At 42.7% G+C, this 26,249-nt stretch overlaps 1 protein-coding gene across 14 annotated transcripts in view; it reads right to left on the bottom strand.

The window, feature by feature from the left end:
* Positions 1-10,403, bottom strand: part of ZFX (zinc finger protein X-linked) — a 64,685-nt gene extending 54,282 nt beyond the window's left edge. For 3 of the 14 annotated variants that reach the window (XM_032286149.1, XM_032286145.1, XM_032286152.1), the window contains exons 1-2: positions 7,595-8,899; positions 6,064-6,175 (exon numbers count right to left, since the gene is read on the bottom strand). The gene's annotated coding sequence lies outside the window, so the exon portion shown is untranslated. Of the gene's footprint in view, positions 1-6,063; positions 6,176-7,594; positions 8,900-9,232; positions 9,252-9,605; positions 9,995-10,123 lie in introns of those variants that run through there. The other 11 variants (XM_032286146.1, XM_032286142.1, XM_032286147.1 and 8 more) reach the window with 9 other exon arrangements.
* Between the last annotated feature and the right edge of the window lie 15,846 nt (positions 10,404-26,249).

The following is a 26,249-nucleotide window of genomic DNA, read 5'->3' as shown; positions in this document are numbered from 1 at the left end:
AAAAAAAAAAAAAAAAAAAAAAAAAAACAGAAAATCTATTAATGGACTTCATCACACCAATAGATGTAGCAAAAGCATTAGCAAAATTAAACTTTTGCTCATGGTAGAAACTCTAAAATGATTAGTAAAAGAGAACTGAATCTAAAAAATATCCAGGCTGGCCAGCATGGTGAAACCCCATCTCTACTAAAAATACAAAAATAAAATAAAATAAAATAGCTGAGCGTGGTGGCACATGCCTGTAGTCCTACCTGGGAGGCTGAGGCAGGAGAATGGCTTGAACCCAGGAGGCAGAAGTTGCAGTGAGCTGAGATGGCACCACTGCATTCCAGCCTGGGCAACAGAGTAAGACTCCATCTGAAGAGAAAAAAAAAAAAAAAAGCGGGGCACAGTGGCTCACGTCTATAATCCCAGCACTTTGGGAGGCCGAGGCGGGCGGAACACAAGGTCAGGAGTTCAAGACCAGCCTGACCAACATCATGAAACCCCATCTCTACAAATACAAAAATTAGCCAGGCGTGGTGGTGTGCACCTATAATTTCAGCTACTCAGGAAGCTGAGGCAGGAGAATCACTTGAACCCGGGAGGCGGAAGTTGCAGTGAGCCATAGCACTCCAGCCTGGGCAACAAGAGCAAATCTCCGTCTCAAAAAATAAAAATAGGCCGGGCGCGGTGGCTCACACCTGTAATCCCAGTACTTTGGGAGGCCGAGGCGGGTGGATCACGAGGTCAAGAGATCGAGACCATCCTGGTCAACATGGTGAAACCCCGTCTCTACTAAAAATACAAAAATAATCAGCTGGGCATAGTGGCACATGCCTGTAATCCCAGCTACTCAGGAGGCTGAGGCAGGGGAATTGCCTGAACCCAGGACGCGGAGGTTGCGGTGAGCCGAGATTGCGCCGAGCCGAGATTGCGCCATTGCACTCCAGCCTGGGTAACAAGAGTGAAACTCCGTCTCAAAAAAAAATAAATAAATAAAAATAAAAAATCATCAGCACTCCCTCCCAAAAAAGCACGCTACAATACCATATTTAATGATAAAACATTAGAAGCACTCCACTAAAGTACCTAGAGAAGGATGCCCATTATCAACACAACTACTGAACACTTCAGCACAGGAATTAGTCAATGCAGTAAAACCAGAACAAGACGTAAGAGGCAAGAAGGAATGGAAAAGAAATAAAACTGTATTATTCAGACATGAAAACTATTTAGAAAATACAAAAGAATTATGAACTGTTATTACTACATTTCACTGACTCTGAAGATACCAATTATAAGCTGTACCCTTATTTTATACACTATTAAGAAAAAAACACTGCCAATTAAACTGATACAGAATTTTCTTATTAACTAGGATTTTCACTCTAGATTTATCAAGACAATTCTTTCAGACTTAGACTTTTATCAGATCTTGTGCATACAGAAGAAAAAGAAATTGGTAAGGTATTCCTACAACTTCACATCCAAGGTCCTACTATGGATTGCTTTTCTACTCAAAACTGTTCAACTTCTGCTAACAATATTGTCCTCTGCCAACAAGAGTATTGGTGATGTAGCACTTCTTAAAATTACCCATTATTATTTATGTGATTTTCTTTCAAGGCAGACACCCACTTCACAATTTCTTTGGCCTCCAGTTTTATTGTTTGGCATGAAACAACAATACAACAATGCACATACTCATTTAAATTGATGACAAAATGAAGAGCCCTGACCAAGTTTGTGTATGTGCAGGCAATGATAGCTACATCATGACTGCTGCCTAGACAACAATGATTATAGGACACCATCAAAGATCTATTTTGATTTCAGGTACGTGAAGATGTAGAGGGAAAAGTGTACCTCGGAATCTATGAAATATGAGGAGTTCAGCAAGGTTGCATGAACAGTACTTGTAAGTCAACAGTGATCCCTACACATGAGCAGTAACTAAACAGAAATTATAACTAAAAGAAAATACTATTCACAATGACAACAAAAATTACAGGATCTAACGAAAGTTGTACAAGAGCTTTATGAAAAGTAGCAGCACATACCCAGATTTAAATCCCAGCTCTACTACTTAGCATTTATCTATATGAATGTATTTATTCTATAAATTGGAGGCAAATATAAAAAGCCAACAACAGTTTTCACAGATATTGACAAAATGACCCTAAAATAAGCAAAGGAATGAAAATAGCTAGAATAATCCCGAAGGAAAATATATATTAAGTTTTAATTATAAAGCTATTATTATTAAATCAGGATAATATAGATACAGATATAGGCAAACAGACCAATTAAACCAAAATAGAGAAACAAAAAACAGATACATATGTGGGAATATGCTATACCTCAGGAGTTGCATAATAAATCAGTGGGGAGAAAAGCTGAACTATTTGATAAAACCACATGAAAAAGATATTAAATCCCTACATCACACAATACATAAAAAAAAACTCTGGTGAATTAATGACCTAAATATGAAAAAGCACTGTATCATTAAAACCTTGGGGTAAGGGAAGAATTAAGATATAAGAAAACACAAGCCATAAATGAAAAAAAAAATTGAGAAAACTGGATACCATCAGATTAAGAAGTCCTACGTAAAAAACTTTCCATAAACAGCGCTAAAAGCCAAGCCACAGACCAGGAAAAGATATTTTCAGTGTATATGATCACAAACTAGTATTCAGAAAATAAAACCCATAAACCAGCCGGGCACAGTGGCTCATACCTGCAATCTAGCACTTTGGGAGGCCAAGGCAGGCCAATCACTTGAAGTCAAGAGTTCGAGACCAGCCTGGCCAACACGGTGAAACCTCATCTCTACTAAAAATACAAAAATTAGCCGGGCATGGTTGCAAGCGTCTGTTACCCCAGCTACTCAAGAGGCTGAGGCAGGAGAATTGCTTGAACCTGGGAGGCAGAGGCTTCAGTGAGCCAAGACTGTGCCACTGCACTCCAGCGTGGGTAACAGAGCGAGACTCCGTCTCAAAAAATAAATAAAACCCATATACCAATAAGGAAGCGGCAACAATCCAACAGAAAAATGGACCAAAGGTATGCACAAGCAATTCATAGGCAACTCAGATGGCCAATAAATACATGGGGAAAAAAGGTCAACCTCATTACTAGAAATGTAATCTAAGATTACATTTACAAAAGCAAAATGAAAATAGTAAGGAGTATAAAACCCAACAGATTGGGAAAAAATTGCAGAATCCAATCCTTTGGCAGTGATTTGGAGAAACGGGATCAAACATAGCTGGTGGGAGTGTCAAATAGAACGCTGAATTCGGCAATTCCCAGTAAGGTTGACAATGCACAGACTTCTTAAATGAAGCAATTCTACTTCTATTATCTGTATATAATCCCAAGAAAGACAAATCATGTATAAGGATGTTCACAGCAGTAGTGTTTGAAATTCAAAAACTGCAAACAGCCTCACAGTCCCTCCAAGAATAGATAAACCACAGTCTATTTATATACTGAAATACCAATAAAATGAATGAACTAGATCAGCAGTTTTCAAACTCCTTGGTCTCAGGACTCCTTTGCATTCTTAAAAATTAAGGATCACAATTAAAAATAAAAAAATTAAGGACCACCAAGAGTTTTTATGTGGGTTATAGCTATAGATGTTTATCATACTAGAAATTAAAACTGAGACTTTAAAAGCACTTATTAATGCATAATAATAAACCCACTGTATGCAAATATACTTTTTTTTCTTTGTTCCTTTTTTCTCTTTTGTTGAGATATTCTATTTTTTTAAATTTTTATTTTAGGTTCAGGAATACTGTGAAGGTTCGTTATATAGGTAAACTCGGGGTTTGTTGTACAGATTATTTCATCACCCAGGCATTTAAGCCCAGTACCCAATAGTTGCCTTTTCTGTTCCTCTCCCTGCTCCCACCCTCCACCCTAAAGTGGACCCCCAGTGTCTGTTGTTTCCTTCTTTGTGTTCTTGAGCTGTCATCAGTTAGCGCCCACTTGTAAGTGAGAATATTCGGTATTTGGTTTTCTGTTACTGGGCGTTAGTTTGCTAAAGATAATAGCCTCCAGCTCCATCTATGTTTCCACAAAAGACCTGATCTCGTTCTTTTGTATGGCTACATATTTACTTTAAAATAACTATTTTTCAAAAAAAAAAAAAAAAATAGTAAAACAAGTGGCACTGTTTTACATTTTTGCAAATCTCTTTCATGTCTGGCTTAATAGAAGCCAGCTGGATTCCCGTAAGTGTTTCTGCATTCTATCTATTATGGCATCATATGTCATGCAGCCTCTGTACAGCATTCCTATAGTGTACAGGAAAATGTGGGTGAAAAAGGCAAATAAAAAGTATTATGAAAACAGTATGACCTCATGGACCCCCTGAAAGAATCTTAGGGATCCCCAGGAATCCCTGGAGCACACTTTGAAAATTGCTGAGCTAGATAAACACATTACATGGATATATCTCAAAAACACACCGTTAAGTGAAAATAATAATATAAGACACGGTTATGATACTGTTCATGTAAAATTAAACACACAGGCAATGCCTGATATTGTTTTGGTACGTACATATTGGGACAGTGGTTACTTCTGGCGAAGAGAAGACAGAATGGGAGGGGGAAGTACCCTTTGACTGAATCAGTGAGATTTTATTTCTTTAAACAACAAAAAGACATGAATCAAGTATATAGCAAAATATTAAGAACTGTCAAATCTGGGTGATTTTCATTTTCAGTAATTTTAAAATACTCCATAAAACTTTTTAAATATATGTATTTTTAATGCCTAATGGCTGTGTACTTCGAAGCCACACAATTTCCTTAAAGCACATTTCCTTTGAGTAAAATACAATTATAAGATACCTGGATTTTATAAAACGTTGTCTGGAAAAACAATTTGGCAGGAGTAAGAATAGGCTGGCCATATTCCAATCAGATAAGGGGTGGCAGGAGGGGGGTTATTCCTTGACCTGGTACCCTGACAGGATAAGCGTGCCTTAATATGTCTATCCCTTGGTCAAAAAACACACTGACTGGATATCTTATTCTGAGCAGCTGAAAACTATTCAATTACATAAAATTATCTACACCCAATAACGGAAATGATTGTTTTTGGAGATAATGGTCCATATGCCGGGTACTATTTGGAGACAAAGATAAATGAGAACTTATCTCTATATTCAGTTTAGAAGACAAAAATATAAACACACAGACAAAATGTAATATGTTAAATGCTAAATTAAGGGGAATCCCACCATAGAAAACAGATAAGGCACACAGAGTTTCTGAAACACAGAACACTTTTATATAACACACCTGTTAACATGCTGTGCAAGTTTCCCAATCTGGAAAATACTGGATTTAAGAGTAAGTGGGGTGAAAAGAGAAGACAAGTGAGGTTTTTGTGAGATGAGCAAACCTAGGAATATTTGTAAAGAGAGGGTAATGATGCAAGAGACGGCATCACACAGCTCCATCCCTAAGGAGACAGCCAGGGTTAAGAGCAGGCGCAGAGCAGCGGGGCTTGCAAGAACAATCCCTCCTGCAACAGCCCCCTGCGGCAAAAGGAGAAAGGCCTAGGCGGAAGACAGAAGAAAGGTATGAAACGGAAGGGAGGGAAACTTGGCTGTTTATCAGATGGCCATCTACCCTTCTCAGTGAAGTAAAAGATTGGGTAATCTTTGCTGAAGGTGAGGGATTTCAAGGACCATTTGAGTAGTTTAAATGTGGAAAAAAAAGTTTGGAATTGCCAGTGTACACAAGCACAAATATTATAAATAAGATTATCAGTGACAGTATCAGTCTAAATGGGGTTAGAGAGTAAGCATTTACAAAAAGCAATGTGGGAAAAAAACTGTAATGCATTTGTGAGCATGCTTTTTTAAAAAAAAAAAAGAAATCTGCATCTATCTGAAAAATACACAGAAATTTAAAACTAACACCTTATTTATCCAGGGTGGTTGAGTTAGAAGGTGTTCCTCCAGTCAGTTTTCCAGAGTTTCAAGGTCTACCTTTCAGGCAAAAATAATTTTGTATTTAACCATTTCTCATGGAAACTAAACTACACACTTACCTGTCTTAATCACACAACTTGACTCTAATCTTAAATCTCGAACATCCACTGTTGCTGTACTGCGCAGCAAAACAATTCTATCTTCTGAATAGTTCTTCTATGTCTTTCCCAGCTGTCAAGATATAAAAGCACCTGGTTCTTCTAAGTTTATGTTTACCCTTAACACCTCAACAACCACAGCCCGCCTTCACAACTTGCTTCTAGTCAGCCTCATGCAACGCAGTTTCTCAAACTTTTCTAAACCATAGCCCTTTATAATAAACATGAGACTCTCATTCCCTCCAGCCCTTTCATGGAGCACTGCTGCTCATGACCTGTTACGGTCCAGAAAAACGGAAAAACTAAAAATGGGTATCCATGCCACCTAAAGGTTCCTATCATAAAATTCTAGGTAGCAGGCAGGGCACGGTGGATCGTGCCTGTAATCCCAGCACTTTGGGAGGCCAAAGCAGGCAGATCACGAGAGGTCAGGAGTTCAAGACCAGCCTGGCCAACATGAAACCCCCTCTCTACTAAAAATACAAAAATTAGCCAGGCATGGTGGCAGGGTCCTGTAGTCCCAGCTACTTGGGAGGCTGAGGCAGGAGAATCACTTGAACCTGGGAGGCGGAGGCTGCGGTGAGCTGAGATCGCGCCACAACAGACTCCATCTCAAAAAAAAAAAAAAAAAATTCTAGGAAACACATTTCCCACATATGCATCTAGATTAGTCAAATATTAATCAAAACATGAGCAGGAAGGTTTGGCTTAGCAAAGAGTCTTAGTTATCCTCTCAAACAAAACGGTGGTTCCTTTCACCAGGGGGAAGGACAAATTGCAAAACACCATGTGAAGGTACTGTCTTTTTAATAATGGCTCTTCTAAACTAGACTTTTCAAAACTGACTTCTTAAAAAGTCACCACAGGAGGCCGGGCACAGTGGCTCACAGTTGTAATCCCAGCACTCTGGGAGGTTGAGGTGGGAAGATCACGAGGTCAGGAGTTTGAGACCAGCCTGACCTAAAGGGTGAAACCCCATCTCTACTAAAAATACAAAACTTGGCGGGGCGTGGTGGTGCACACCTGTAATCCCAGCTACTCAGAAGGCTGAGGCAGGAGAATCGCTTGAACCCGGGAGGAGAAGGCTGCAGTGAGCCAAGATCGTGCCATTGCACTCCAGCCTGGGCGAGAGAGCGAGACTTCGATTCAAAAAGCAAAAAGAATTACCAAGGGAATACTCATTTCTCATTTTCATCAAATAAGCACTAGTCCTGTACTTTTCAATCAAGGTAAATGAAATTTTAGAAACCCCTCCCTATTTGTGTACCATAGAAATTGTAAAAACTCTGAGCAAAAGGTTTCGGATGAGAAATCAGGATAGAAAAAAGGAACAGCTGTCTTAATAGAGACGCATCATTCCAAAAGTAGCAAAAGTTGCTTAACTTCTGAATATTCCTGTAATCGTTCTGATAATGAAAACACCGATCAATTTACTACTCTCATTATTTTTCAACTTTGAAACTTTTCCTAGTACAATGGAACCACTAAGTACCGTGAAGCACAGCTCAGGGGCCAGACGGCAGTGGGAGGCTGGAAAACAGCTTGAGCCCAATATAGCAAGAACCTGTCTCAAAATAAAAAATAAATAAGTAAATAACAAGGCGCAGCTCAGGTGTGCCATCACTCTTCTAGTTGAGGGCACCCCAGCTGCCTCCCCCATTGAATATAAGACCCTGGCAAGCAAGCTCTTCTGCAATCAACTTTTCTAGCCTAAATTCCCACCACTCCCCTACCATGCACTTTTGCCAAACTGCAAATACTTACTGTTTTCTGAAGAAGCTTCACCCTTGAAACGTCCTTTTTCCACCTCCACCTCTACCTAACAAAGTCCTCCCCATCCCTCTGCAACCTTCTCCAAATGCCACCTATTAATACTTCAGGAGCCCTTCCCTCCCTGATCCTCCAATAGCAACCTTGCTTCCCTCGGAAATCCCAGTAATTAGCTGTACCTCTCACTTTACTGCATTTCACCTTGCCCCACCTACCTCTAAACATGAGACTTCTCGAAGCCACCGTCTGCATTACAAGAACCTTTTTAATGTTTCTAAGCACCTAGCACAGTGCATCGCTAACAGTGGGCTCCGAGTTTATCAAGAAAGTTGTACAGTGTGCAATCAAAAAAGTACGGTAGGGGGTGAAACTCCGCCTTAAAACTTCACAAATGAAAAATCGAAATACCATGACAGGCAAATGCACAATAAATATGCACCACACTAAGCTGTCCTCCAATAAGAAATTAAAAACGTCTGCCCTTCTTATTCCTCAATTTAAAAAAAAAAGTAAATACCACTAACAAATCACTAATCGCTTAAATCATTTTTCAAGAAATTTGTTTCCACATACATAAATTTGTTTCCACTATGTGAGTACGAATGATTCAAAATTTTATTCCTCCGCTTTCGTGTTGGGCAATTTTTTTCCCTATAAGACAAAAGGATGGCGAGAACTTTCCCATCAATCTTTATTTTTCTTTCTTTATTCAGATACTAGGGGCGGCAAGGATTGTTGGAAAAACAACCGCATCGAAGGCACCTTAGGAGCCACATATGATTCGACTTAACCAAAAATAACATTTCCTGGGGTCCCGTATGCCCTGGTGAGCCCAGGTGTCCGGAATGCCACCTGCCCCGAGTGCCCTCGGGTGGCTACAGGCGCGGGCGAAAGGCGCAAGGCCGGGGGCACTGAAGGCGGAATGGTCCTGGCGCCCCGGCGGCGGCTGCGGCGGCGGCGACAGCCGCCTGCGGCAGCTCAGCTGAAACGCAACGGAAACTGCAGCCAGTCACGGGGCTGCGGGAGGCAAGGCAGGAAGGTGGCGCTGCCGCCGAGCGCCTGAAGCCCGAGCGCTCATCATGGCGGCAAGGGCAATGGCCGCCACGGGGAGCGAGCACGCCCCTCCGCGCGCACACGCCGCCGCGCCGAGCCTCCGGGGCCCGTCACCGGCGCCGCAGCCGCCGCCGCCGCCGCCCGCTCTCCCACCCCCCCTCACGGGCTGTAGCGGAATTTTCTCTCCAGACACCGCCTCCAAGATGGCGGCTCCCCCTCCCGGCAACCCCCTCTATCGTCCCCTGCAGCAGCCGCCGAGCCGCCGCCATCTTGTCCCCCCGTCCCTCCCCCCCTCGCCGATATTTACATAGCGAAAATCGGCCCGGCCGGCCTGCGGCCTTCACCTCACGCCTGCAGCCTTCGCCTCCTTGCCAGGCCTCACCCCGGCGCGGTGCCCCGGGTCGGCCGCGGCGCCGACTTGGGGCCCCTCGGTCGCCTCCGGGACAACCGGGCGACCCTCCCCCAACCCCCGCCCGCTTACGGAGCGCGCCTCCGCCGCCGCTCAGGGCAGCCGGGCTCCTCCCCGGGCCTAACTGCGGCCTCCTCGGGGCCTGCTTGGCGCCGCGCGCCACGCCGCCCGGCCTAGCGCGCGAGGGCGCCTTGCGGGCCGCCGACCAGGCCGAGACCAGGCCGCTGTGCGCGCACTAGGCCCCGCGGCCGCGGCGGCACCCGGGACTCACCGGACAGGCGTGCGGGCGGCCGGCGACGGTGGCGGGTGCTGCAGGCCGGCCTTTCTCTGGAGCACTGGGCCGGGCTCCGGCTGGTGGGGCGGGCGGAGGGAGGGAGGAGGGGCCGAGCTCGGAGCTGACAAAAAGCGGCCCAGCTCCCCGGCACGGGCCCGCCGTCAGCACGTCACGTCACCGCCCGGGAGAGAGACCCAGGAAAATGCGGAAGGGTAGACAGGCCCCCTCCTCCGCCCGGTGGGTCCCTCTGGCGCCCCGGGTCGGCTCCGCTCACGCCCCGCGACCGGGGAGCCCAGTGGCCTCGCTGCGGCAGGGTCTCCGGCGGCCGGAGTCTCCGTGACAGCGCCCCCCTTCTTTCCACCTCCTCCGCGCTCCCGCCCGCCGCCGCCACACACGCGCCGCTGCCGCCGCCTCGGCCGTAAAGCCCGCGCGGGGCCGCGGTCGGCCGACCCCGCGGAGAGGCAGGCTGCCCGGCCGCCCCCCACCTTGTCCCTGGGGCCTCCCCGGAGACCTACCGCCTCTCCGCGCCGGTCTTGGCCGAGGCTCCAGCTCGAGTTGTTTGCAGGCCCTCAGACCCCCGCCCGCAGTAAATGTGTTTTCTTCATCCCCGTGGCTGGGGAGGAAGATAAATTTAGCAACCCCCGCCGTCCCCTGCCTTCACTTAAAAAAAAAAAAAAAAAAAAAAAAAAAAAAAAAACTTTTAAATAAAATGAAAAAGGGTTTGGCAGTCTAACCGGGAAGGGGGGGTGTAGTGGGGGGAGAAGGGTTATCCCTGGAGCACCTACCAAGCCGTCTAATTTTTTAAAAATAAGCCGTCAGAGAGCCAAAGTGATTTTATTAGTTTGTAGGGGGGAGGGGGATGAGCAAAGTTACATTTTGAAACGTTTCACACGTTGCAAAGAACAGGAATTTTCTATGCGTATTTCCTATGTACCCGTGTTTCAAAGCTTGGGAGCCTGTGAAATGTAAGTCTGGTGTCATCGTTCCATAAATCATGAATTTTCCACATTCCTTGATAGGAGCCCAGTTGGGTATGGATTTTTTTTTTTTTTTTTTTTAACAAACTGCTTAAACAAGCCTTTTGAAGTTTCAAAAGACTTGGGAAAGAAGGGGAGAACGATTAAACAGCACTTATCAACTTCAAAAATGTATATTTTGAACTTTACTTAGTTTAAATGTTTATGCTATCTTCCCATGCTGAACTTGGAACCCAAACTCTGTTTTAAAGTTACTAGGAAAAAGTTAAATAGTGGAGTCTTTACATTAATTCCAGAATCTGCCATGCTGTCCTTCAACACAGCACTAAATGTTAAACACATTTTTAAACAATTAAAAAATAAAAATTATAAAGCAAATAGTATGCTGATGTGAAATCTCTTTAAATACAGAGGCCACGTATTTTAGGGCCTGACATAACTCTTTTTAAAACTCCCAGAATGCAATTTGTCCCTTCCCTCAGACATCTCTCAATCACAAATGCTTTCAAAAAGGAAAAACAAAAGTAGACTAAGAAGAAATCTCTCTCCAGCCTGGGTAACAAGAGCGAAACTCCGTCTCAAAAAAGAAAAAAAAAGAAGAAATCTCTGAGAATGCACTGGATGGTAATTTTCCTCTCGGGCTTTAGTCTGAATTTTTTCAAGCGATTAAATTTCCTTTCAAAAATAGTAAAAACATGTCTTCATTGTTTATAAAAATTACATCAGGCTGTGATACTGTTCACAGAAAGGTAAATGAAACTAAGCAATGCTGTTTCAAGCACGCAAAAAAAATAGCTTGTGTGCCCACATTAATATTTCTTTCTTTTGGAGACAGAGTTAAAAAAAAAAAAAAAAAAAAAAAAAAAAAAACCCAGCCCGGGCTAGAGTGCAGTGGCACGATCTCGGTCCACAGCAACCTCCACCTTCCAGGTTCAAGCGATTCTCCTGCCTCAGTTTCCCAAGTAGCTGGGATTACAGGCGCGCACCATAATGCCTGGCTAATTACTGTATTTTTTCAGTGAAGACGGGATTTCGCCACGTTGGCCAGTCTGGTCTCGAACTCCTGACCTCAAGTGATCCACCCGCCTCAGCCTCCCAAAGTGCCAGGATTACAGGCGTGAGCCACCATGCCACGCCGCCCACGTTAATGTTTCAAAAAATTGATAACCAGCATTTAAGTACTTTCCAAGAGCCTCAGTTTGATGCTGCGGTATGGCAAGAATGGAGGCCGGGTGCCCTGACTCACCCCTGTAACCACAACACTTTGGGAAGCCAAGGGGGGAGGATCACTTGGGCCCAGGAGTTCAAAACTAGCCTGGGTAACATGGTAAGACCTCATCTCTATAAAAATAAAAAGAATGGAGCCTCACTTCATCATCCATGCAACTGTAAGCAGCATTTTCAAGACAGAAAAACCTAATGTCACCGTTCTTGTTAGTTTTTTTCATAATTACCGTCAAAGACTTATACGTCCACCAGTGTAAAGCACTTAAGAGTGTCCAAGGAACATAAAAGAAACAGATGTATTCTCAACTTAAAAAATCACCAGTAGTTGAGGGATTGATGCTTTCAAAGAGCCCTTTGTGATTACTTTTCATACAGGAAGAGACTGTTAACTTTGGTGGAAAACAAGGAAAGGATGGCCTAGTTCTATTAGATTAGATAAACCTTTATTAAAGTCCAGCAAAGATTATTTTATAGATGACCATAGAGATAAGGTCAGCTACATTTTTTTGAGTTTAAAAAAAGAAGGTAAAGTAATTTATACTTTGAGCCCATTTATGGAAGTCTGTAAAGGACATTGTTAAACTGGTAAAAGAATAATGATAAAAATTATTTCACTAGAAGTACACTTAGTGTTATACTCATGATAAAGTGAAGACGAAAAGGAAGTGTAAACAGCAGAGATCAGAAATTGTTTGATGTGATAAAATACAAAATGCATTTGATGAAAGTACAATAGGACCTTGAGGACACCTAAGATCCTTGAAAGCATTTAGTAATTAAGCACCAGACATCTTTTTTTTTTTTTTCTGAAGTTGCTTTTTATTGTCATTATCTCATCTGGGGGACCAGCACCAGACTTCTTACACTTAAAGGACCTATATCTTGCCTTGACAATTTTGATAATTGTTTTAGTATTAGAATTCTGGGCACAGGAGGTAACAAAGATGTGCTTGCCCTTGGGGAACTCGAATAAGGAGGCTGTGTAAGGCAAAATAAAAACATTCCTAAGTACTTTCATTTTCTCACTTAAATAAACATAATAAAAGGAAATTTTATCTAGGGAGGTTGAGAGCAGAACATTTCAAAAGAGAATGCTATGAATACAAAATAGCTGGTTTCAAAGCAGTAAAAGGAATTTTGATTACGAGCTAAAATATATTTGTTCCTTCAGAGCTGTTAATGTACATCAGATAGTTAAAAGCATTTACTCGAGGTTTTGACAGTGTTTTAATAAATTAACTAAAAATCTCTGACATGTTTATAGGTCCTTGAGCCAGAAACGATAGAAGGCCTTTCAATCATTTTTCCAGAGAAAGATTAGTCAGAAAAGAAACTTGATTTTCACTCCACATCAGAGACTGATGGGAATTCAAATAAGAAGCAATAAATTACTGGCTTATGAGAAAATGTAGACCTTCTTGAATAAAGTTGTGGTAAGTCATTTTTTTGTATCCCAAACATTAAAAAATATTTATCTCCCCCTATAAAGGCCCTAGTTTTGTTGAACTAAGCATGCCGTATAAAAATTAACCATTTATCTGATACCTGATACTTAGGTTATACTTAGTGTGAGCAAGTTGCATCTTCTGTTGGAATTCAGTTGGCCATAATTAATGCCAAGTAAGAATTTTTCATCTGAGCCCTTAAGCCACACGCTATCCCCAAGGAGAATAATTTTAAAATAAACAATGACTGGCAAATAGGTGATTTTCAAGCAGTGCTTTTTACATGAGTCATTAGTTGAATAAGACATTATTTAATTCCTGAAAATCACCAGTAGCCATATTCTTCATGGATTATAAATCACAGGGCACAGCAAACAAACCAGCTCCACTAAAGAGATTTTAAAAATCAATATAGAGGCCTAGAAACAATAAGCAGTACCAGTGAGCACCCCTGGTGTCCAAGTTGGGGCCTCTACAGTTTTCCACCAAAGGAAAGGGAGAAGTGATTGATTCCAGGGCTGGAGCAGGAAAGTATAAGATAAGCCAGAAACATCTCCTTATAGCAGAAAACAAAAGAAGAAAGTGTCCAAGCTTACTAGGAGTGTGTCAAAGGGTTTCAGGAGCCAGTTTAAGGAGGCTCCAGTTGTCTAACGTTAAGAAAATTTGAATGTCAAAAAAAATTGCTATGAATTGAAACACAGTGGATATGTTAATGAATTTATGAGACTTTAAAAATGATCAACTAGTGGTAATGTTTGCACAACTTTATAAACGTACTAGAAAGAGAATTTTATGTATGCTTTAAAAGGGTGAATTGGATATAGTATGAGAGTCATATTTTAATTTTTAAAAATGATCAATTTTGGGGAATGTTAGGGAACTAACTCAATATTTTCAAAACTAGTAAAGGAAAAAAGATGAAGCCTGTAAGTTAATTTTTGTATTTTTAGTAGAGACAGGGTTTTGCCATATTGGCCAGGCTGGTCTTAATACTTTTTGGGTTTTTTTTGTTGTTGTTGTTGTTTTTAAGACGGGTTTCACCATGTTGGTCAGGCTGGTCTTGAACTCCCGACCTCAGGTGATCCACCCGCCTTGGCCTCCAAAGTGCTTGGATTACAGGCGTGAGCCACCACGCCCAGCCAGCCAGGCTGGTCTTGAACTCCTGACCTCAAGTAATTCACCCTCCTCAGCCTCCCAAAGTGCTGGGATTACAGACATGAGCCACTGCGCCCAGCCAAGACCTTTATTTTAATAGAAGTATTCCAACTAATATGTGAAAAAGTCCTGATAAAATTAGAATATCACCATTTTGCAACACCTGATGAAATAATGGACCTTGGCAATGATCATCAGTGGCCACTAAGCAGAGAGAAAACCAGAAATATGTCTCAAGATGGAAGGACTAAATGCTACTAGACAAAAAAGAAAAAAAAATCAAACCTGAGTTTGATCAACCCTCTGGCTCTAACTACCAGTTATAGGAAATACAGGAAACAGAGAAACATATCAATGAAACCAAAGGGATACGATTGACAAAATCCAGTTGATGAGAAACTCTAAAGGACAAATGAAAGAAAAGAATAAACAAGTAAATTATAAGAAAACAAATTATAAGAAAAATAAATTGAACATTTAACAAATAAATTTCTTTCCTCAACAAATTATTAGAAAAAAATAGGAGGGGAAATCAATAGATTAGAAAAGACTTAAAAGACATGTGAATCAATAGCAGTGTATGAACTTCATTTTTTTTCTTCTTGTGGCAAGATCTCGCTCTGTTGCCCACGCTGGAGAGCAGTAGCGTAATCACGGCTCACTGCAGCCTCAACCTCCCGGGCTCAAGTGATCCTTCTACCTCAGCCTCTTAAGTAGCTGGGACCACAGGTGCACACCAGCACACCCAGGTAATTTTTGTATTTTTCTTAGGGACGGGGTTTTGCCATGTTACTCAGACTGGTCTTGAACTCCTGGACTCAAGTGATCTACCTGCCTCGGCCTCCCAAAGTGAGGGGATTCCAGGCACAAGCCAGGACACCTGGCTCATTTCAATTTTGATTCAGACAAACCATAGGTCAGGTGCGGTAGCACATGCTGTAATCCTAGCACTTTGGGAGGCTGGTGAGCTCAGGGGTTCAAGACCAACCTGGACAACATGATGAAACCCCACATCTACACATACAGAAAAATTAGCCAGGCACGGTGGGGTTTCTGTATTCCCAGCTACTCAAGAAGCAGAGGTTGGGAGGATCGCTTGAGCCTGGGAGGTTGAGGCTGCAGTGAGCTGAGATCATGCCACTGTGCTCCAGCCTGGGAGACAGAATGAGAACCTGTCTCAAAAAAACTAAAAATATGAGACAATTGGAGAAATGTGAACACTGGATTTTGTCAATACTGATTGGATATATGCTCATATAAACAAATTATTGTATTGTTAATTCATTTAGATATGATGGTGTTGTGATTATGTTTAAAATGTAGTCCTTATTGGCCGGGCACCATGGCTCACACCTGTAATCCCAGCACTTTGGGAGGCCAAGGCGGGTGGATCACGAGGTCAGGAGCTCGAAACCAGCCTGGCCAACGTGGTGAAACCCCGTCTCTATTAAAAATACAAAAAATTTAACCAGGTGTGGTGGCACACACCTGTAATCCCAGCTACTCAAGAGGCTGAGGCAGGAAAATTGCTTGCACCCAGGAGGCAGTGAGCCAAGATCACACCATTGCACTCCAGCCTGGGTGACAGAGCAAGACTCCATCTCCAAAAAAAAAAAAAAACAAAAAACTACTTATCTCTCAGAGATACGTGAACCAAAATATTTACAGATAGAATGATATGATATCAGAAACAGCATTCAGAATAGCATGGGGGAGCATCGTAAGGGTGGAACAGGGTTCAAAGTGAAGTGTGTGAGGGAATATAAATGAAACAAGATTGAAGTTGGATGATGGACATATGGGGGTTTGTTACGTTATTCTCTTTGTATATGTATTTGAAATGTTCCATAATGAGGAGTTTAAAATATATACAATATATACACACAAAGAAAAAATTATCTTCAAATTTCAAAGAATCTTTGGAGTAGGGCAAGCATTACAGATATTAGTGGCCTCTTTCTCACATTTTTCTGTGGACCATATAACATGACTTACTTGCAAAACAATTAGCAGAATTAAGTAATGAAATAAATAAAAACTAGACCACTTATGATTAAGAAAACAGCAATAGTTTTCAAATTTGCAAGGGAACCTCTTGGCAAAGATGCAGATTCCCAGGCCCCAACTCCTGGAAATTCTGATCTAGTCAATGTGATGGTTAATTTTTTTTTTTTTTTTTTTTTTTTTTGAGACGGAGTTTCACTCATGTTACCCAGGCTGGAGTGCAATGGCGCGATCTCGGCTCACCGCAACCTCTGCCTCCTGGGTTCAGGCAATTCTCCTGCCTCAGCCTCCTGAGTAGCTGGGATTACAGGCACGCACCACCATGCCCAGCTAATTTTTTGTATTTTTTTAGTAGAGACGGGGTTTCACCATGTTGACCAGGATGGTCTCGATCTCTTGACCTCGTGATCCACCCGCCTCGGCCTCCCACAGTGCTGGGATTACAGGCTTGAGCCACCGCGCCCGGCCGATGGTTAATTTTAATGTGTCTACTTGAATGGTCTACAGGATGCCCAGATAGCTGGTAAAACATTATTTCTAAATGTGTCTGTGAGTGTTTCCAGAAGAGATTAGCATTTGAATCAGTAGACTAAGTAAAGATCAGGCCAGGTGCAGTGGCTCACGCCTTAATCCCAGCACTTTGTGAGGCCAAGGGGAGCAGATCGCTTGAGGCCAGAGGTTCAAGACCAGGCTGGCCAACATGGTGAAACCCCCATCTCTACTAAAAATACAATAAATTAGCCAGGCATGATAGTGAGCACCTGTAATCCCAGTTACTCAGGAGGTTGAAGCAGGAGGGTCACTTGAGCCTAGGAGGCGGAGGTTGCAGTGAGCTGAGATTGCGCCACTGTACTCCAGCCTGGGTGACAGAGTGAGACTCCATCTTAAAAAACAAAAAAAGAGAAGATCTGTCGTTACCAACGTGGGTGAGCATCGTCCAATCCGTTGACGTCCTAAACAGCACAAAAATTCGGAGGAAAGGTGAATTCTCTTCCTGAGCTGCCCTGGGACATTGGAGCTCCAGGTTTTCAGGCCTTTGGACTCAGATCAAATTATACCACCAGCTTCCCTTGTTCTCCAGCTTGCATAAGGCAGATCGTGAGACTGCTTAGCCTCCATAATCACATAAGACAATTCTCATAATAAGTCTCCTCTTATATATCTATGTATATATCCTATTGGCTCTGTTTCTCTCTGGAGAACCCTGACTGATATAGTAGGTATGGGATAGGGCTAGTTTAACCAGGAGTCCTGGTCATAAACAGATAAGCCATCCACACACCAATGACACTTTAAGAAATACTAGTACATCCTTGTAAATGCCTCTTTGCCCACATGTATGAGTTTTTCTTGGAGTATAAATAAGTAAAAATTCAGAATATAGCACATTTTCAATATTACTCTCCAAAATGACTATCCTAATATACATTCCCTCCAGCAGAATATGAGAATTCCCAATTCCCCATTCCTTCATCAACCTTGATGTGCTCATACTTTTTGACTATCTAATAAGTGAGAAATGGTAAAATTGTTTAATTGACATTTCCTTGATAACAAGTAAGTTCAAGATATTTTTGACTCTTTATTAGCTATAGTTTTCCTCATCTGAAAATTGCCTTGGAATAACCTTTGTCTGTTTTCTATTGTTCTTATTTGTAGAAATACTTTCTACATTCTAAATATAATTCTTTGTTAATTATGTATGTTACAAATATCATTTCCTTTGCTGCTTATCTTTTAACTTTGTCTAAGGTAGTTTTTCTAGTTGTACATCATGAAGTCAATTAAAATCCTAGGGAACTTTTTTTTTTAATGAGACAGGGTCTCACTATGTTGCCTAGGCTGGTCTCGAACTCCCAGCCTCAAGAGATCCACCCACCTTGGCTTCCCAAAGTGCTGGGATTACAAGGGTGAGCTACCACACCCAGCCAAATTAATGTCTTCATTTTTATCTATTTTTTTTTTTATTTATTTTGAGATGGAATTTTGCTCCTTCGCCCAGGCTGGAGTGAATCGGCAGGATCTTACCTCACTGCAACCTCCACTCCCCAGGTTCAAGTTCAAGCAATTCTCATGCCTCAACCTCCTGAGAGGCTGGGATTATAGGTGTGCACCACCATACCCGGCTAATTTTTGTATTTTAAGTAAAGACAGATTTTGCCTTGTTGGCCAGGCTGGTCTTGAACTCCTAACCTCAGGTGATCCTCAGCCTCCCAAAGTGCTAGGATTACAGGCATGAGCCACTGTGCCCGGCCCCAAATTAATGTCTTTAAATCCACCAATACCAACTATATGTTTTGTGCAATTAGGAAATTCGCTTTAGGCACATGACCAGTAAGTACTTTAATGCTGGTACATGCTTGGACTTTCTGTTTTCTCCTAAGTTTTCTTTTCTTTATAATCTTCCTTACCAAAAATACATCTTTATATCCATAACTTTCTTCACATCTCTCCTCTACTTTCTGGTTCCTTTTTACCTTGTTTCCAAAATAACATTTTGAAGTCTGTAATTTGATTTAATCTTCAGATAACTTCTGAATTAGATAAAATTATTCTTTCTCTCAATAAAAACACATCTTCTTAGGCACATATTATATATAGAATAATATCTTAACTAGAATTCTTTTCCTTAGTAACCTTAACTTTTAGTGAAAACCCAGGAAGCAAGAAATCCTAAGCTGCCTATCAGATATTAGCATTTTACAGATGAGAACAATTCCACAATTTTTTTTTCTTTGAAACGGAGTTTTGCTCTTGTTGCCCAGGCTGGAGTGCAATGGCATGATCTCAGCTCACTGCCCTCCACCTCCTGGGTTCAAGCGATTCTCCTGCCTCACCCTCCCGAGTAGCTAGGACTAGAGGCATATGACACCACGCCCAGCTAATTTTTGTATTTTTAGTAGAAACAGGGTTTCACCATGTTGATCGGGCTGGTCTCAAGCTCCTGACCTCAAATGATCTGCCTACCTCGCCTCCCAAAAGTGCTGGGATTACAGGCATGAGCCACCGTGCCCAGACTTAGTTGGGCCTGTTCAGCCTGCAAGTGGGAATTCCTTTATGAATTTCCCAAACTGAGAGAAGCAGATCCTGCTGTCTGGGCCCACAAAGTGCACTCATCCCACCTGGATGCAGTGGTCAAATTTCAAAGGCTGTTCTTCCGAGGCAGTTAGGACCCTGTTTGGGGCTCGCTGCAGAGAGGCCAGAGAGAGAGGGAAACTCACCTCCAGCCAAAATTGGGTGGGCAGCTACTAAGGAGGGCTTCTGAGACTCCTGGTGGCCCATAGCAGCCAAGCCACAAGCAAAATATACCGGGTCAGAGAACCAAAATCTGTGACTAAAACACCAGGGGTTCCATCTAGGTTCCGCTGCTCGCAGGACAGAAAGACAAATCACTGAGACAACAATGATTGCCAAGGAAGAAAGCTTTTATCAGGTGCAGCCAAGGAAATGGAAGATCAGTCTTAAGTCCATCTCCCTGACCAATTAAAACTAGGGGTTTATATAGTAGGGAAGAAATGTAACTATGTATGGGAAAACAGAGGAAGCAATCATGATAAATGAGGGGCCTGATGTTTTAATCTCTGGATGCAATGATCTGCTGAGTTTCGGTTATTTGATACCTTTTGAGAGGCCTGGTATCTCACTGTCTGGATCCGGTGAGTTTCAAGTTTTAAGACCAGAAGGGTCAATTTCTATGTTTATCAAAAAAAAAAAAAAAAAAAAAAACTGTCTTGGCCAGGTGCAGTGGCTCATGCCTGTAATCCCAGCACGTTGGGAGGCCAAAGTGTTTTGTTGTTGTTTGAGACAGTGTCCTGCTCTGTAGCCCAAGCTGGAGTGTAGTGGCGCAATCTCTGCTCACTGTAGCCTTGAGCTTCCCAGGCTCAAGCAATTGTCCTACCTCAGCCTTCAGAGTAGCTGAAACTACAGGAGTGTACCACCACACCTGGCAAATTTTTGTATTTTTTGTAGAGATGGATTTCTCCATGTTGCCCAGGCTGGTCTTGAACCACTGGGCTCAGACGTCTGCCTGCCTCGGCCCCCCAAAGTACTGGAATTACAGGCATGAATCTCTGCACCTGGCCTTTTCCCAGTTTTCATATTAAGGTTAATGTAGCCTCTTAAATGAGTTGGATAACATTCTCTTTTATTATTGTTATTATTGTTATTTAAATAATTAAGGGTTTTCTGTTTACTTGTGGTTTGAGCAACACTCTCCTATAAAACCCTGTGGCCCTGGTTGTATTTTGTGTTTTTATGTGTGTGACTGTTTTAGGTGATTAAGGATCTTCACTGTTGTATCAGTTCATTAATGGTCTGTGTCTGAATTCTACTACCTCTTGAATTCATTGAGAAAATTTTTATTTGTCTAGAAAATTGTCTATTTCATTGTGAGTTTTCTAATGCATTTCTATAAAGGAGATCGTAATAATCTCCTATGAGTTTTGGAGCCTTTACTGTGTCTATCTGGTGTCCCCTTTTTCCTCCGTACCATTGTCTATTATGCCTCTTATTTTTCTGTCTTCTAAGTGATGACCCTATTTTTAATTCGCTTAAATTCATTGACTCTCAGTTTTGTTGATTACCTATTGTTCTTTGTTTTCCTTGTTTATAACATTCTGCTTTTATACTTACTGTTTTCTTCCTTCAATTGTCTTTGATTTTACTAATATGGTTGCTTATGGCAGTTTGGTAATCATCCCCCAATATCTTTTTCCCTTTCCTTCAGAGATATGGCATTGTAACTGGACTCAGGACTTCTTAGCTAAGCTCCACAGATTTTTTTTTTTTTTTTTTTTTTTTTTTTTTTTTTTTCTGAGACAGAGCCTTGCTCTATTGACCAGGCTGGAGTACAATGGCACAATCTCGGCTCACTGCAACCTCTGCCTCCTGGGTTCAAGTGATTCTCCTGCCTCAACCTTCTGAGTAGCTGAGACTACAGGTGTCCGCCACCACGCCAGGCTAATTTTTTGTATTTTTAGTAGAGATGGGGTTTCACCATGTTAGCCAGGATGGTCTCGATCTCCTGACCTCATGATCCGCCTGCCTCAGGCTCCCAAAGTGCTGGGATTACAGGTGTGAGCCACCGTGTCCAGCCAACTCCACAGTTTTTAATCCCCTTTGCCTCTACCTGTCATCATATGACCAAGCTCTGCCCAATGGAATGGAGGACTGTTCAGGGTCTTTCCTTCTTTTTTTTTTTTTTTTTTTTTTTTGAGACAGTGTCTCCCTCTGGCATCCAGGCTGGAGTGCATTGGCACCATGAATCATGACTCACTGCAGCCTGTACCTCCTGGGTTCAAGCAATCCTCCCACCTCAGCCTCCCAAGTAGCTGGAACCACAGGTGTTTGCTGCCATACCCAGCTAATTTTTAATTTTTTTTTGTAGAGGTGGGGTCTCACTATGTTGCCTAGGCTGCCCTTTAACTCCTGGGCCTCTTGAAGTCCACATTGGCCTCCCAAAGTGCTGAGTTTACAGACAGGACCCATCTCACCCAGCCCAGGTCTTGCATTTAGAAAACATTGTTTGTGCACTCTCTTGAACTCTTTTCCACTGTCTGATTACTGAAAGATGATGACAACCAGATAGTGCTACTCTTGACATGCAGATGAAAGGCGTATGTTGAGTTTGACGTAAATGCCTGCCAACCCTGGACCTGCCATCTACCACAAGACTATTTTATGGGAATAAAATAGTGTTCTATCTTATTTAAGTTTCTATATTTTGGGGACTCATTGATAAAAGTACTAAACCTGGCTGGGTGCAGTGGCTCATGCCTGTAATCCCAGCACTGTGGGAGGCTGAGGCAGGTGGATCACCTGAGGTGAAGAGTTTGAGACCAGCCTGGCCAACATGGTGAAATTCCATCTCTACTAAAAATACAAAAATTAGCCAGGAGTGATGGTGCGCCCCTGTAATTTCAGCTACTCAGGAGGCTGAGGTGGGAGAATTGCTTGAACCCAGGAGGCAGAGGCTTCAGTGAGCTGAGATTGTGCCACTGCACTCCAGCCTGGGCAGTACCGTAACTACTCTCTACCTTTTCACAACAGTCTGATCATTAAGTATAATTTTTTTGTCTAATATATGCATTTAAAACTTTACTTTCTGTCTAAATATCACCTTTTATCACACAAGCTTTTTTTGTCTTTTTTTTTTTAGACAGGGTCTCACTCTGCAGTGCAGTGGCGCAGTCATAGCTCACTGCAGTCCCAGCCTCCTTGGCTCAAGTCATCCACTCACCTCGGCCTCCCAAACTGCTGGGATTACAGGTATGAGCTACCACACCCAGCCCACACACCTTTCATGGATTCTGTTCTGTTGCTGTTCAGCTCTAATAATTTGTATTTTTCTTTTCAGTTTCTTTTTTTAACCCTTTTTTTTTTTTTTTTGAGACGGAGTCTTGCTCTGTCGCCCAGGCTGGAGTACAATGGCACGATCTCGGCTCACTGCAGCCTCTGCCTCCCAGGTTCAAGCAATTCTCCTGTCTCAGCCTCCTGAGTAGCTGGGACTACAGGTGCCTGCCACCTGGCTAATTTTTTGTATTTTTAGTAGAGAGAGTGTTTCACCGTGTTAGCCAGGATGGTCTCGATTTCCTAACCTCACGATCTGCCCTTCTCAGCCTCCCAAAGTGCTGGGATTACAGGCATGAGCCACGCCCAGCCAACCCAGTCATTATTTAGAAATGTTTTTAAATGTCCTTACTAGGGTAGAGGAAGGTTATACTTTCATTATATTATTTATATCAAATTTGGTTTCTTGAGGCCAGAGAATATGCTCTATATCAGTGCTGTTCAAACCATCTGCAGTGAAAGACCAACTTAAAAAAAAAATTTCCAATCTATTGCACACTGATATTTCTGTAAGATATAATAAAAATAAGTCACTAGAAAAATAAAATTTTTAAATGATTTATAAAATACAAAGCTAAATTGTTACTGTGAAAGGCAGTAGACATATAAATTACTTGGTCAAATGTTCTAAATACTCAATTTCTGTATTTATCTCATGGGTAACAAAGAGTTCACTGCCTGGCACCACTCTACAAACTATATTTGTAACGGCACTCGGGTTTCTATAACATATATAATATATAACATAATACATAACTACCTTACATAATGACCCTTCAGTTAACAACATTTGCCTAAGCAGCTCTTGGAAATTATATCACCTTTTGAAGAAAGACTCCTTTTTTTAATGACATAATGACTTTTCACCCCCAAAACACATTTAAATAAATATGCTAAAAGAAGTGATAATTCAACATTACAGCTTAATGCAAAAATATACTCATCAATTATAGGACATAAGAATTCCTAGTCAGAGACTATCATGTGGAATGAATTTGGATTGTGCCCTGTGCTTGAATGAACCACAAATGTGTTCTGCTTATTTATTTCTTTTAGCATACAGACATCAAGCAAAAGAAATAAACATCCCAAATTGAGAACAAAACAGGAAGAAGCAGCTGGCAGAACTGTGGAAAGTTTTGTAATTCTTCAAAAGGTAACGCAAGCCAAGGATACAGTAAAATTTAAAGTTTCAATGAAGTCTGAATTGTGCATACAAAACGTCAACAGAGCTCCCACTTTATGCTAATAATATCCTATTGTTCTTAAGAACCTCCAAGTTTGAAAAATTAAAAAATAATAAAATAAAATCATTATATTGAGGGAAAATAGCACATGAAAATGAAGTAGGTACTAATAGTAAAGAGAGTTAGTATTACATGATCTGGTCTGGTGAGGAGTTGGGGAGTTTCACTGTAAAGAGTGACTTCGTGGGTAGACAAAAAAATGGATTATGGAAAAAGGGTTAAACTGAGCCTGCACCCTGGAGCAGAGCTTCTCGAACTTTGATGTCCGCACAAATCACCCACGGATGTTGTGGAAATGCTCGTTCTGGTTCAGGGGTCCAGGCAGGGGCTGGAGGGTCTGGGTTTCCAAAGGGCTCTCGGGTGCTGCCTTTGGCTGCTGGGCTGCACAGCAGGAGTCTCTGGGATCCTGCAGAGCTGTTGCTTTTCCTGCTGGTTTTGCAGGAAGTCTGTGTCACCAAGTCCTACATCGCACACATCTGCCAGCACCACTGCTAGAAAGACCATGGGGGACTGGGACAAGGCAGAAACCCACTCCCCCGGGTGGCCTGTGGAAAAGGGCTGGGCTTGCTGCAGGTGGTGGCTTAAGATTCCTCCCCTGTCCCTTGGATGGCCCTTGGATGGAAAGTTGGGGTGGAACAGGAGTCAACTGCTCTTATAATTAATACTTTCACCAAGTCCAAGCCCTGAGGAATTCCCACATTTGGAGGTGGAGGAGAAAGAAAATTATGAGAAAGATGACAGATATGAAGAACAGAGAATGCGGCACCAACACGCAGATAGTTACCGTTCCTGGCCAAGAGATGCAATCATGAAAGAGCTTTAGAAAAAAATGTCCTAAGCTTAAGAAAGATCAGTATCTGCAGACTGAAGGAATTCACCACATTTCAGGAGAATCAGCTATCTACACGTACACACATTTGGAAACTTTTTTTTTTAAATTTTTTAATTTTTGAGCAGAGTCTCATTCTTGTTGCCCAGGCTGGAGTGCATTGGCACCATCTCGGCTCCCTGCGACCTCCGTGTCCCAGGTTCAAGTGATTCTCCTGCCTCAGCCTCCTGAGTAGCTGGGACTACAGGCGCTTGCCACCACGGCCAGCTAATTTTTGTAGTTTTAGTAAGAGATGGGGCTTCACCATGCTGGCCAGACTGGGTTCGTACTCCTGGCCTGAAGTGATCCTCCTGCCTTGGCCTGCCAAAGTGCTGGGATTATAGGTGTGAGCCACTGCTCCAGCCCCAACAATTTTTAACTACAAGTTAAAAAACTCCTGCGATCATTATGGCAGGAGGAAACAGATCATCTTTTCTTGAGGACTTGTGTCCAACACGTACTTGGTGCTTTACACGAATTCTCTCATTTAATGCACCCAGCATCCCAATAAAGTGGCGGTGCTGGCCTGGAAGTTGGCTGGACGCAGCAACTCAACCGATGTCGTCGGGGTCCCTCTGCTCTCCAGCCGCTCGGCTCCGGTTAGTTCTGTGTGTTAGCCTCAGCCTCTCCAACTGCAGACAGGCTTCCAGACGCGCCCCGGCAACTCCAGTTTCACGTAATCCGAGCTCGGGAACCCCAGAAGGAAGAAAGAGTCTCCCGCCCAGTTTGCCCAGAGAAGGCCTCCTGTTGTCTTCAGGCTATGCGCTCAACACTTAAATCCAGCACAGTGGCCGAGAGAATGCAGTGAGCTACTGGTCAGGGGATGAGGCTACTACAATTGGAAGGCCCACCTGAATCAACAGGTTGGAGTGAAAAAAACCCAAACAAGTAAAAGGGAGGAAGGATGGTTTGGCCCACAGATGCAAAGGGTCCACGACAGGGAGGGTCTATGAGTTGCCCCGATATTACAGGAGAGATCAAGTAACTTGTCCAAGGTCACACATCCAGTAAACGGCAGAGCCAGCAAACCAAGGCAGTCCAGCCTCAGAGCTCTTTTTTTTTTCTTCCCTCCCCAGAGATGCTTTATTACGTGGAAACGTCAGTCATCAGTGATGGGTTCCTATGCCCATGCGAGGAGACAGGAACATCTGTGTGGTACGTGGCACTGTTCCCCTCCTAGCTACACAGACAGATGGGGACAGGGCGATGAATGGGTGCTTGGCTTCCTTGCTCTTGGGCAGGCTCTGAGATCTCGGCAGACAGAAATGAAAGCCTGGCAAACAGGGAGGCAGGAATGTTCAGGCGTCGGTGACCTCCATGTTCTGCAGCCGGTTTTCCAGGGTGACGTCTCTTGCTTTCTTTCTGCTGCC

This window comes from Sapajus apella, unplaced genomic scaffold (genome assembly GCF_009761245.1).
Source record: "Sapajus apella isolate SASKATOON/1434 unplaced genomic scaffold, GSC_monkey_1.0 scaffold17, whole genome shotgun sequence".
NCBI lineage: Eukaryota > Metazoa > Chordata > Mammalia > Primates > Cebidae > Sapajus > Sapajus apella.
This window is presented reverse-complemented; position numbering and strand designations above follow the sequence as displayed.